At 40.0% G+C, this 13,889-nt stretch overlaps 1 protein-coding gene across 1 annotated transcript in view; it reads right to left on the reverse strand.

Moving 5' to 3' along the window:
- LOC124613473 (inactive tyrosine-protein kinase 7-like) overlaps positions 1 to 13,889 on the reverse strand; it is a 135,360-nt gene that overhangs the window by 94,018 nt on the left and 27,453 nt on the right. The window lies entirely within an intron of this gene.

Genomic DNA, 13,889 nt, shown 5'->3' on the forward strand with positions numbered 1-13,889 from the left:
TTATTAGTTTCACCAGACACCTAAGATGCTACATTCATTCTTAAGTTAATAATGATGTCAATTTGCTTGGATAAAGAAACCTGTCATAATTATGCAGTTTGACAGTTGTCTAGGAATGCTCAGTCAACAGTGCCATAAAATTTAGTATTTTGTTTCTTTTTCAATGCCCAAAAGTATAGTTTCCAGTGTAATCCTTTGATAGACTTAAAGGCATATGTCCACTTGTTAAACTAATCTGAATATTATGATACTGCCAAATAATGACATGTTTATCTCCATACACTTGCGACATTACATGATGAGTTGTTATTAGATAGTACAGGTAATACTCATAACGATGAATAACCATCTAAAGAAATTGAGACACTCTACAAGTGTTCTTCTCCCTCTATACTACAGTATGAACAGTAAACATAAAAGTCAACAAACACAGACAACATAAGTCTTGTTTGTCAGTTCCTAATGAAAGAAACTTCATACTAATCACCTGAAAAGAAATTCAAATGAAATGTTTCTTTTCTTACGAGCCTGAGATATCAGGGTTAATGACTGCTAATGGAGACATGGGCTTGATTCCTACAACTTCCATGGAATCTCCATAGTGCATTGTAGACAGCTTCATAAGGCAGTTGACCCTCTTGAAGGAGAAGTAGTGGCTCTTATCTGGATAGAGTGTAGAGTGTAAAACACATGTACCTGCATATTGTTGACCTAGTACATCATACACGGAGGATAACATAGTGTGGCCAGGACTGTGTGGTCCTGGAAGCATTATCATTCAGCTTAGTCTTACAATGACTATTATGTACGGCTAGACAGGATGAGTTTGGAGAGGCATGTGGAACACTTCCAAAAGAAGAAAACAGTGGTTTCTTCAAGGAATCAGAAAAGCAAACTGATGGCTGGTAATGAAATGCTAAATCTATCTAGGGCATTAAACCACATTTTATGAGGGCAACTAGAAAAAGGGATTGATGGAAAGTTAGTTTCACCTGATTTAGATTTCAGCAATTATAAATTATTTTTGATGGTTTTGCTCTATTTTTGTCTATACAGGTATATCCAAACCAGTTTCTGAATTAATTATTTGTTGAGGCATTCATCAAGCTCCTACATTTCATCAAGCACTTTGGAAACACTGGTAGTCAAATTGGACATTTATTTACCAGACTTCATTACAGTAGAGAAGTGTCAATCATTTTACAAAACACCATTCATGTCACTTGTAAATAATACAAGTGCAGAATTTGAATGACAGAAAGCTAATGTTTGTGCATCTTGTCTATGTCAATATCACAAGAGGCAGTGCTACATGTAATTCAAGTGGGCAATAAGGCAGAGAAGGAAGTCATCCATGACCTTTGAAAGAGACTAGTTATATCAAACAGTTTAGTGAAGCGACAGAACTAAATGTTGGTGACTGGATAATAATTTAAACCCATCCGAGGTAGGATGTGAATAATAGCTTTTTGTTTCTTTGTTTAAAAAAACACATCCTTTCATAAAGTAACCTACGATAATAAATCCATTAGGCAAATACATTTTGAGAAAAGTTGGGGAAGTTACTTACATTTGTATCGTATCTATAACAAGATCCTCACCAAAAACATTATCAATAACATATTCATATTATGATTTTTCTGAAGGAAAGTCAATAAAATGTTTCAAGATCTTATATCTGTTTTTATGAACTGAAACTGCCTTGAAAATAACTTTTGTATGTGTCCTAGGGAGACACTTCAGAAATTACGGTCAGAAGTTTCCACCTCCATGGTTCACCATTATCATCACATTCATCATCAATAAATAGTGACCCATTAACAGATGTATACTAATTGCACACTTTAACTTTGCCCATATGTGGAGGATGCTGGGAGCAAAAGCTTGCAATGGGCTCATAGTGCATTACCCACTGGGTGAAGCACCGCCTCCTTTTTCTGGGGCACCAGTTTACAGCTTATAAAAGAAATGAACATGTACCAGTAATTAGTTAGTGCATCAAAGAAGGGACATGAAAGTAAACATCACTTTAATGACTGAGTAGTCAAACCTGAAATCTTTTTGCTATAAAGTAACTATTACTTATGAAAAATATAGTGAGTTAACAGGCAGAAGTAAAAATATATTAAACTATGAGTCACTTCCACTGATATCGCCCATAGTTGTGTTTGTGTGCAATTTCTTTTTAGTAGATGGGCAGAAGCTCATTCTTCCTCAATTTCTGACTATAGTTTTTATTTTCCAATTGTCACAATCTGTGCTTGTTCTTTCAGCTGTTAATATTCTATGTCGATCTTTAAAACATAAATCAATTGTTTGCTTCTCATTACACATTTTCCTTCTGTTGGTCATTCTATTGCACTATGTAGAAAACAGTTAAGTCTCAAAATATAGCTTGTCGAATCATATCTTTAGTGGATGATAATTTTCAAGTCAGATTTTCTCTCACCATGATGTTCCAGTGCCTCTTGAGTTTTTATATTGTTTTTTCCAGTCATGGAAAATGGCAGACTGCATTGTGGTTTCGGTTGCAGGCACACCTATACCTGATTAAGTAAGTCATTTAAGAAGTTGGAAGAATGCAGATGGTTACTACCTCCAATAGGACCATGCCAAGTAAAACACTGCCACGTTCAAAACAAACTTTAGATTGTAGGCTTCCCAGATCTGTTTAGTATGGTACATTACAACATCTGTCCACAATTATAATGGCACAATTATGTGTGTGTGAGTGTGTGTATGTTGGATAAGTTTATTACTCGCCACAAAACACACAGTACCCCTGAGAATCAAGTTGTATCATGGACACAAAATAATTATTTCACGATATTTGAAGTAGCACATTCTTAACATCAAACTAAATAAATCTCATACTGCAATCAGGTGCAAGACTTACACTTTGGAATCTAGTGTGTAAAAGTATATGATAATTTATTTAAGGAGTTTCTCATTTTGCTCCACTACACTGAGTGGTCCCCACTGCAGATCCTCCCAACCTTATCAATAATAAAACATTTCCGCTCACAGTACACAGTAAGGGCCCTTTCACACAGGAGGCCATGCATCCAAATTGCAGACACCACACACAAAGCAATGGCGCCTCCCCCAGCTTCCATCTAAAAGAGTGTGGCAGCCCTGCCAGCAGAGCTGCCACTGTGAGGTTCTGCTGGCTACACTGCCAGTTGATCGCAGAGTGGCTTCTGGTCACCCCCACACCACGGCACCAGCAGACCCAAAACATGCTACTTGCCAGTCACCCGTTTGGGGTGCCTCAAAGAAATGTATACACTCTTTTACAGCTCTTAATTGCAATACTTTTTTTTCCTTTTTCAGGTGTGACGGATTGAAAAATGGCTGTAGGCAGGGCCTGGGCCAAAGAAAGCTCATTCTGAAGTGCTACCGGAAGACAGAGAAATGAAGTTTCGACAAGATGCACAACTGTTACTTAAAATTACTCATCTGGGAGACAATTATGAGGAAGAAGGAGCTGCCCATAATGCCCACAAGAAACATTATGGAATACCACAATCATCCACTGGCTCCACAAGAGGAAGAGAAGACATAAAAATGTTTCAGCAGTCTCCTAGAAAGTCTGTGCAGCAACTGGCTTGTGAGACAGGAACTCCAAAAATTCGCATCAGTCACAGTTTGAAGTGTGTCCAATGGAAAAGTTTCATTCCTAGATTACTCCACACTCTGAATGATGATGATCCTGACAGGAGAATTGAATTTTGTGAGTTGTGTCAAGCAAGATGTGCACAGGACAAATAATTCCCATACAAGACTGTTTGCAGCAATGAGGTAACTTTTAAGTTAAATTGTTCAATTAATCATCACAGATGCTCGTAATGGGCAGCAGAGAATCTTCATATGACAGTGGAATACCATGTGAAACTACCAGGAGTTGCAGTGTGATGTGGTTTATGGGCATTTGTTTTGAAGGGATCTTAACGCTTCTGTGGCAGATGGATGGTACAAAGAGGCAGTACCCAGTACCCTCCACACACGCCGGACTTGATCCCTATGGGCATGAAGCACCATGTTTATAGTTCAAGGCTAGCTACAATCAAGGAGTTGACAGCAGCCAATGAAAATGAATGTGCTGAAATAGCAACTGCAATGATTAGGAACGTACTGGATTCCATCAATCAGTGTTATCAGCTGTGCCTGGACCACGATGGCCAACAATTTGAACACTTTCGATAAATGGCTGGTTTCCACATTTTTTCGCATTATTTGGAATTTTGAAATTTTTCTGTATCCTAATAAATAAATATTAGGCTTATAGTCAAAACAAGAGTGTGTACATTTTCTGGGATACACTGTATGTGGTTTTCTTCGTCCCGTGTGCACTGAGGACAATTTTGAAACCGAAACTTATCTTCAAGATTCAGATGAGACGAGCAATTCGAGACACTTCATCACAGTATTGTTCAAACTGCAAACAGAAAGAAACATTTTGGGAATAAGTTCTGGAAATTTTCTAAAGAGAATAATCGACTTTAGAAGACAAGAAAGAGCTAGGTGTTTCAAAAACATTTTATTTTATTTTACTTCATTTTAGTGAACGTAAGTATTTTTCAACTTCAGGTGATCTTGTTTAACGAAACACTTTGCACAGATCTCTGCCTTAATACCTAACGCTTTCATAGTTCGTTACAGAAGAGGAGGAAGCGTCTCGGGGATTCTTTTGGTCGTGAACTGCACTGCAGGAAATCCGCAAAGTGAGGATCAGGTGCAGAAGTAAGTAGGAGTGAGTATACATATATTTCAATCAGGAGTCGTTTCTCAAGACCGTTTCCAGCAACAAATCGGAGATGCACGTGAAGAGGAAAAAACAGCTGTACCTGGCGCGGCTACTTGGCGAAAGAAGGCAGAAAGAATATTGATGATGATCTGTAAATTAAGGTGCTTAATGCTAGGACAAAGCAAAGGGAAAGCGGAAGAGGATGAAGACAAAATGTTTTTACTGTCTCTACTGAACCCACTTCAAAGTATACCTAAACAAAAGAAAATTACCGCTAAAATTTGACTCATGAGCGTCATAAACGAAATCCACTTCGAAGGACTCAAACAACTTATAACAACGCTCTTTCAGACAATGGCACAGTTGGAGAACATGGACATCATCGTCCCTCAATTCCATCATCGCAACCTGTTCCTGGTGTTCCACTCAATCACAAGAACTTCACACCACAGACAAAGCACATTACCATCCGGGACGTGGAAATTTTCCCCAAAACTTGATTCCAGACTGAAATAACGCAGCTACGCTCCCTCTTGCAGCGAAGTGTCGCTTAATGAGTCCGGTACGTTAAATGTGGGAGAATTATTTTCAGTAATACGATGTGTAAACAAATGAGGCAAGTCACATATTTTTTGTCTCAGATATTTAAGAGTTTATTATAAAGCGCTTTTGAAATAATACCTGAAAATCACTACTACGTATTCGTTACAGCTAAAACTAAAACTGTAAATACCATTGCTAACAACAAACGATTAGCTACTGATTAGACTTCAATGTCACGAAAATCTCTTGCTGCTATAAGGCTTTACTGACACTCACGTAACTGAACATTGTTCAATGTGTGAAATAACCCTTTTATGTCGCAATCAGCAATAAAAGTGTACACCCAAACTACTATTTTTGTTTGGATTCTCTTTTTATTCTGTTGTCGCACACAAAGCACAGCTGCTAGCTCTTTTACGGCCATTTCGATACTGAGCGCATACAGAAGAAACTGCTCTGACCCCACTGTTGGCGTATCGTTGGCCTACCGGAGAGCTGGCGACAGAGTTGCAGCGGCTCCTTGCACACGAAAGGCGCAGAGCTTCGTCCTCTCTGTAGCCGTCATGTATCTCGTCAGGTGAATCGCTGCAACTCGTTTTACACAGATTCGTTGCTGCGTCATGTCTGGGTGTAGTCCATGTACGCTGGCGAGCAAAATGTAAGGACTGAAGTAACTTTTCTCATGATGTGTCACCACCAAGAAGCATAGCTCGATGAAACTTGGACCGTCCATTGAAAGGACTGCTGCAGTATAGTGTATTACAGAGAAGAACAGCCGATAACTGAAAGAAATACGCAGTGAGACGAACAGAAATGACACCTTTATTAAAAAAAGACTCTAATTCCACTGAAGTAACCGCAGTTTGTAATGGTTTCCCGGACACTATAAAAGGAGGGATGTGGTTCTTAATTGGCTGTGTGATCACCACAAACAGCAAAGCATGCTCTGCAAAGTGTTCCCATGCTGACTGCAATGTTGCTACGAAGTTCTTGTGGCACGGTGTTCCACTTTTCCACGATCGCAGTTGACAGCTACCAGGATGGTCTTTGGTGCATGTCGACGAGCTGTAGCGTCTCCCCACCGAATCCCACACGTGCTCGATGGGAATTAAGTCGGGGTATCGGTCAGGTCTGTCGATTTCATGAATATCCTCTCGTTCCAAGATCCCCTCCACCAGCGCTATGCGATGAGGTCGCGCACTGTCATCCATAAAAATGATGTCAGAGCCGTATGCACCCCTGAAAAGATGCACTCGGGAAGGGAGTTATTGTCACAATAACGTTGAGCGGTGCGTGCGCTGTGTTCAAAGATGTAGTGGTCAGTATGCTAATGTAACATTATGCCACCCCACACTGTAATATGAGGACCACAAAAATAACAACGTTGGACAATGTTCCTGGGGGGATTCTGTAGTCCCACCACTCGCCATAGGTGGTTCAGAATCACTTCTCAGATCGAATTTGCGCTTCTCTGAGAAGAGCACATGACCCACCCCTCGATGGTCCAGTCCATATGCACTCGGTATCATCGCAAATGGTGCCCCGATGTGCGGATGTCAGCGCAATACAATGTCGTCGCGCTAAGAGACCACCGCCATGCAGTCGCCGTGCCACTCTTGAGAGTGAGACTGCGTGCCTTGCACTCCTGTTGTGTAGCAGATGCACCGCTGTTTGATGAGGTGCCTTCTTGCATATTGCACAATGTAGTGGTCATCTGCTGTTGTAGTTTATTACGGTCGACCATCTCTCCTTTGAGTAGCAGTGCCTGTTGTTCGGAACGCTGGCCACGCAAGTGGAACAACGCTGTGAGCAATACCAAGCTCTGGCTACGAACTTCAGACTTCGAGGAGAGGCTACAACCCTGTCTCATTCCCTTCCCAACCACTGCTTCCCTTTCATGCCCCTCGACTCTTATACCTGCCATCTGGTTTCTGTACAAATTGTAAACAGCCTTTCGCTCCCTGTATTTTACCCCTGCCACCTTCAGAATTTGAAAGAGGGTATTCCAGTAAACATTGTCAAAAGCTCCTGCCACCTTCAGAATTTGAAAGAGGGTATTCCAGTAAACATTGTCAAAAGCTTTCTCTAAGTCTACAAATGCTAGGAACGTAGGTTTGCCTTTCCCTTTCTCTAAGTCTACAAATGTTAGGAACGTAGGTTTGTATTTCCTTAATCTATTTTCTAAGATTAGTCGTAGGGTCAGTATTGCCTCACGTGTTCCAGCATTTCTACGGAATCCAAACTGATCTTCCCCGAGGACGGCTTCTACCAGTTTTTCCATTCGTCTGTAAAGAATTCGCGTTAGTATTTTGCAGCTGTGACTTATTAAACTGATAGTTCGGTAATTTTCACATCCGTCAACACCTGGTTTCTTTGGGATTAGAATTATTATATTATCCTTGAAGTCTAAGGGTATTTCTCCTGTCTCCTCGCTCACCAGAAGGTAGAGTTTTGTCAGGACTGGCTCTCCTAAGGCTGTCAGTAGTTCTAATGGAATGTTGTCTACTCCCGGGGCCTTCGATTGACAATATGCTTCACTAACATACAAGATAGCAGTTGCAGTTGCCTGGATTCTTTACGCGATTTTACTCATACATGTCGATATCAACAATTGAAAGGATTCCCAACTGTTACTTCATTGACGGATAGGGAGGCTCTGATAAATATTACGAGCTGAAAACAAAGTTATTTCAACAGCTGCCAATGTTCCAAGAAGGGGAAGCGTATCACATTCGATTATCAGACTGCCTGTTCCCATCATGAACACATCAGTCACACTGAATTACACCCATACGAAGGATGCACAACTTCTCCGTGGCTCTGACCTCATCGTTTCGGACAAGATTTCAATGGTTCCCAAAGACGCAAGTTTGTAATTATTTTTCCATTGCTACATTATTCATCGGTGACTGGTCAGGATAAGGTGTGAATTATTTGCATGGGTCAACTAGTACTTAAATTAGGTCATAAACCAAAACTATTGGTATGAAAGTGATCTTAACCACATAGTTTGACACCTATCATGAAACTTTTGTAGGTAGTTCCAAAATTAACTTTAACTATTATTTTTGCTTTGATTGGTTGGTGGTTACATGCCTTCAGCGTATTATTATTATAATTATAAATATTATTTTTAATATTATGAGTTTCGATTTGTACCCTCTAAACACTACTGAAAATTTATTAGGTGTTTTGTTTCAGCATTTCTTATATAATGTGCGGCACCCAATTCTTTTTTCAAATTTTGCTATTCATTTTATTCATGTCAAAACTTGGGTAGTATTGGGGCCGCGCGGGATTAGGCAGGCGGTCTCAGGCGCTGCAGTCATGAACTGTGCGGCTGATCCCGGCGGAGGTTCGAGTCCTCCCTCGGGCATGGGTGTGTGTGTTTGTCCTTAGGATAATTTAGGTTAAGTAGTGTGTAAGCTTAGGGACTGATGACCTTAGCAGTTAAGTCCCATAAGATTTCACACACCTTTGAAGCTTTTGGTAGTATTGGGACAATACGAGTCAGAGCCTCCACGTAAATGTAATAGTTACATGTGTAATCAATGTACTCCTAGATATATTTGAAGTTGAATGGTGTAGTGAACGCACCCTCTGTAACTGGCGAATGTGACGTCACTCAAAGGGTACAGGAGGGAATCAGAGTATGGAGCAAGGAGGCACTTTGTGGTTGGCAGCCCGAGGGCAAGTATATGATCGTAAACGAGGAGTTCAATAAAAGTATTGACTGCAAATTGAACAGTTGTAAGGTTCAAGTCTATACGACAAGTTCATAGTCCGTTTCATAGCGTTTTTCACGCGACTGCTACGGTCGCAGGTTCGAATCCTGCCTCGGGCATGGGTGTGTGTGATGTCCTTAGGTTAGTTAGATTTAAGTAGTTCTAAGCTCTAGGGGACTGATGACCACAGATGTTAAGTCCCATAGTGCTCAGAGCCATTTGAACCATAGCGTTTTTGCGTCCACAACATTCTGCTACCAGTATCAGAGATCTAACAGTACATAGACTGATAGACGTTACACGAAGTGATTGCCGTGCCGTGCCGTGCCGAACCAGTTAACACATGTTTAATGCCAGCACGGCGTGATAAAACTGCGGCTTGTTCACCTGCAATGCCCCCCCCCCCCCCCCCCCCCCCCGCCGCTCTTCCCCCAAATCCACGGTAGCCAGTGTACTGCGAGTCGACGGCGACGGGTGAAGCTTGCTTCCTCATCTTCCTCCGCTCACGGCAACCCACTGAGAATTAATTCAGGGCGTTTTACACTAATTAGAATTCGAACTTGGGCTCTGTCTGTAATAATCACGTCATCAACGGAAAATTGAACATAATACACTATACCTCCTTTTCTTTATTCTTACAGTGTTTCCCTCTTCCTCTTGTTCCTGTATTTTACAATTTTATTATTCAGGTTAAGTATCTTTAATTCCTGACTGATTTATTCACTCGTCCGTCCATCCAATAATGTGAGTCCCACAATTCATCGTTGGAAACTTATGTTTGCATCCTCCTCCTTCTGGCCTACTGTTTTTGTTTATTTTGAAGTGTGACTACATTTGCATCCCTATCTGAAATTTCTTCCTCATGTCAACATTCTCTGAAGAGATCAGTTTAGCTCGAATTTTTAACTTCCTGGACTTCATTCTGTTACCCAATTACAATAGTTTACTGCCCTTTAAAAGATTAGTACAAATGAGTTCATGACCTCGGAACCTCGGATAAAATTTCACATTAATATGTTACCCAATTTAAATTAACAACTAAGGGGAGTAAGCGTTATTGTGCCAATATTCTTTGAAAATTTACTTCAACCCTATTTCTAAAAAGCTACGATGTTTAGTCATTACTATTATTATAAATGATAGCTCTACTTAACAGCTATCGAAAAAAGCCTTAACAATGTTTTATTCAAAATGATGTTTGTAATTAACTAAAATTTAATTTAAATTGTTGTACTGTAAAACTCATTGAAATTGTATATGAAATTAATCAAACTCTTCCAAATTGCATATCAGAACATGTAGAGCAATACGTGGCCCATTTTTTGTGTAAGAACGAAAATCATCTAATGATTAGTAATTGTTATTTTGTAAATCTTACATTTAACAATGTATTCAATTGTTTAGTTTTATATAAAAGGAAGTGACGCATGAGCCACGAGAGGCAGTTAGTCAGTCAGTAAGGAAGAAGCACCTAAAAGAGTAACAGACAGTCGGAGGCAGTGAGAGAGTCAGTCAGTGAATCTACATTATTATCTTTCGGAAGCTGTCAAACAACAAATATGTACATCCAAATCGGTCACAATACAAGACAAGAAAAGTGATATACTCTGTGTTTTATTTAAAAATTAGTGCGTCAGAAACGTCGACAGCTTTATGAAGCAACAACCTCCCCAAGGATATCATTCGCTATTTCATCATATGGAGCAGCTGAGTTATTATGTGAACTTTTATTAGCTGTGGTTGAAATTTTATAGTTTTCACTCGTCATCGTACTTGTGAATGGTGGTGGCCCAAACTATTAAGTTGCTCCAGTGGTATGCTCGACACTGCCCAATTATAGATAAAACTATAGAAACTGTATATTTTATTCTCACTCAGCGTCAGCGGTACCTGTAGTTCAAAAATGTGTTCAAATGTGTGTGAAATCTTATGGGACTTAACTTCTAAGGTCGTCAGTCCCTAAGCTTACACACTACTTAACCTAAATTATCCTAAGGACAAACACACACACCCATGCCCGAGGGAGGACTCGAACCTCCGCCGGATCAGCCGCACAGTCGATGACTGCAGCGCCTGAGACCGCTCGGCTAATCCCGTGCGGCTACCTGTAATTAAAATGCTTCCCTCTACTCACATATTTAAGTGTGGCATTTTAGTTTCCAACATCTACAATCGAAAGGGAATGTTCACACAGTTATTATTTTATATTACTTAATTGCTGTCTGTCATTCGCTATCCGAAAGGACCTGTTGCTGTGCCGCCTTTGTTCGAATTTCATCGTTGGATAAATACGCAATGTCATATAAAGCTTTGTTTTCGTGTTTCTTTTAACACATGTAAGGCTACTTTGTTTATGCTAAAACATCAAAAGAACACTTGTCGCTATCACATGTAATCATGTGTGCACTACTACTATGTTGGAACTGATACCTGCTTGTCATCAATGTCACTTACATTAAGCATTTCATAGTATAGTAATGTACATACATAACTCAGTGCAGCAGGCAAACTATGCTATTGCCACATATTACTGGATTACGATATCGGATATCAAGCAAGTGGAAACTGCAAGGAACCACCTCTGTCATTCTATAATATATTTCAATGCCAAAACATTTTTAGAACAACTAGCGTTTATATGGCGGCATCTTACGTTGATGTTGCGATGGTTTCTTAGAGCCTAGTGTGTAAGAGGCAGCTAAATACCAACGAGACAGATGGAAAGGAAGTAAGTAAGCTGTTTATTATTTCAAAAGTAATGGCGGTAACTGTTCATTCATTTATCCCACTGTGGGACAAGATGCAACTTATTGGCTTCTTGCACATCTCAAAAATGCAAATAAGCTATTACTGACCTTCCTCTGTGAGTAACGTATCGCGTCCACAAGGGCACGTTGAGCTTGTTAAATGCATATTTTACATTTTTTTTCTGTGGCATGGTTTGATTACTGCTACTATTAAGCAGATTTTAATAAGTCAAAATTTGAACACAATACTTCTTATAAGCCGGTTTATAACAACAAACACAAATTAATTCGCAATCTATGATTTACTGCCATTCGTGGTATATTTCAAAACATTCTAGACACAATACTACACCAGCAGATTTCCCATATTTTGCATGAACTGCTGATGGCTTCTGTTAGCAGTACAAGCTTACACACCTCCTCTTCTCCCCAGTTTTCTTGATGTAGTGTTTTATGCCGTCATATATCTCTTGCAACACGCGATTAGAAATGATTGGTAGAAGGTCCGCCTGCTCCTTTTACAAGCTTGTAAAACTTCTCTTCTGTATTCCTGGCTCCTGTTCCTTTCTTCGGCTCCCAGGAATCATCCTGACAAAGTGAAAATTTAAAGTCTCCCATTTCGCTTTTAAGTAATTCTTGGTTTGACGAAAATGGGGCAAGATTTGGGAACTCTTTTTTTTTTTTCTTTAGTAGTGCCTGTTCCATAACTTTCTTCTCTTAAGAAAGACAGCAAATTCTGCAAAGAGGTTGTCAAAGAAAAAAATGGAGCAATAATTCCAATATTCCCAGTGTTAAATCATCTATCAGCTGAATGAGTGGGACAGTATCCGCACTAAATTGTTCTTTGTATACTGTATTTGCATTTGGCGAGGAAAGGAAAAATTTAAAAGATATCTAGAAGTGCTAGATAAACATCATGTTTTATATTTTATACACAAGTCGTATTGTCGTCGTCGTCGTCCCCCCCCCCCCCCCCTATAAACGGTTACGGTTTGCAAGAGTGTCTCCCAAACTATTTTATCACTGATTTCATCAGAAAACATATGTTACTGAGGAACAAATAGCTTACTACATTTGTCTCGTCCCCCTTCATCCACATCCAAGAGAATTGCAGAATGAGGGAGTGCTACGTAAATTCCATCAGCAAGAAGAGCGTCTGTTTCCTCAAACAGGATGTCTAAGACACGCTGCACAGTTAAACCTGGTTGTAAAGATTCCGCGAGGCCTATGTTTTTAAATAAAAGGGAAAAAGAAACGAAACCAGTTTTGCCTCGGTAACTGCACAGCGTGTCCACACGGATACAACAGAAATACTCACGTGATAAACAGAAAATGAATCGACAGATAACGACTTCTTTAAAATGAAGCTCACGATAAACATATGTAGATTTACTGCAAACAGTTTCACTTGGAAAAACAAAGAAGTTCTTCATAAAACAATGCTTAGTTGACATCAATATCTTTCATTACTGTTGTCAAAGTCCTACCTATGATGCAGGCAATCACAAGGGGTAAAATAAAGGGAGCGAAAGGCTATTTACAATTTGTACAGAAACCACATGCAGTTGTAAGAGTCGAGGGGCATGAAAGGGAAGCAGTGGTTGGGAAGGGAGTGAGACAGGGTTGTAGCCTCTCCCCGATGCTATTCAATCTGAATATTGACCAAGCAGTAAAGGAAACAAAAGAAAAATTCGTAGTAGGTATTAAAATCCATGGAGAAGAAATAAAAACTTTGAGGTTCGCCGATGACATTGTAATTCTGTCAGAGACAGCAAAGGACTTGGAAGAGCAGTTGAACGGAATGGACAGTGTCTTGAAAGGAGGATATAAGATGAACATCAACAAAAGTAAAACGAGGATAATGGAATGTAGTCGAATTAAGTCGGATGATACTGAGGGAATTAGATTAGGAAATGGTTCTGAGAACTATGGGACTTAACTTCTGAGGTCATCAGTCCCCTAGAACTTAGAACTACTTAAACCTAACTAACCTAAGGACATCACACACATCCATGCCCAAGGCAGGATTCGAACCTGCGACCGTAGCGGTCACGCGGTTCCAAACTGAAGCGCTTAGAACCGCACAGCCACACCGGCCGGCTTAGATTAGGAAATGAGACACTTAAA

Source organism: Schistocerca americana, chromosome 4 (assembly GCF_021461395.2).
Source record: "Schistocerca americana isolate TAMUIC-IGC-003095 chromosome 4, iqSchAmer2.1, whole genome shotgun sequence".
NCBI classification, from domain to species: domain Eukaryota; kingdom Metazoa; phylum Arthropoda; class Insecta; order Orthoptera; family Acrididae; genus Schistocerca; species Schistocerca americana.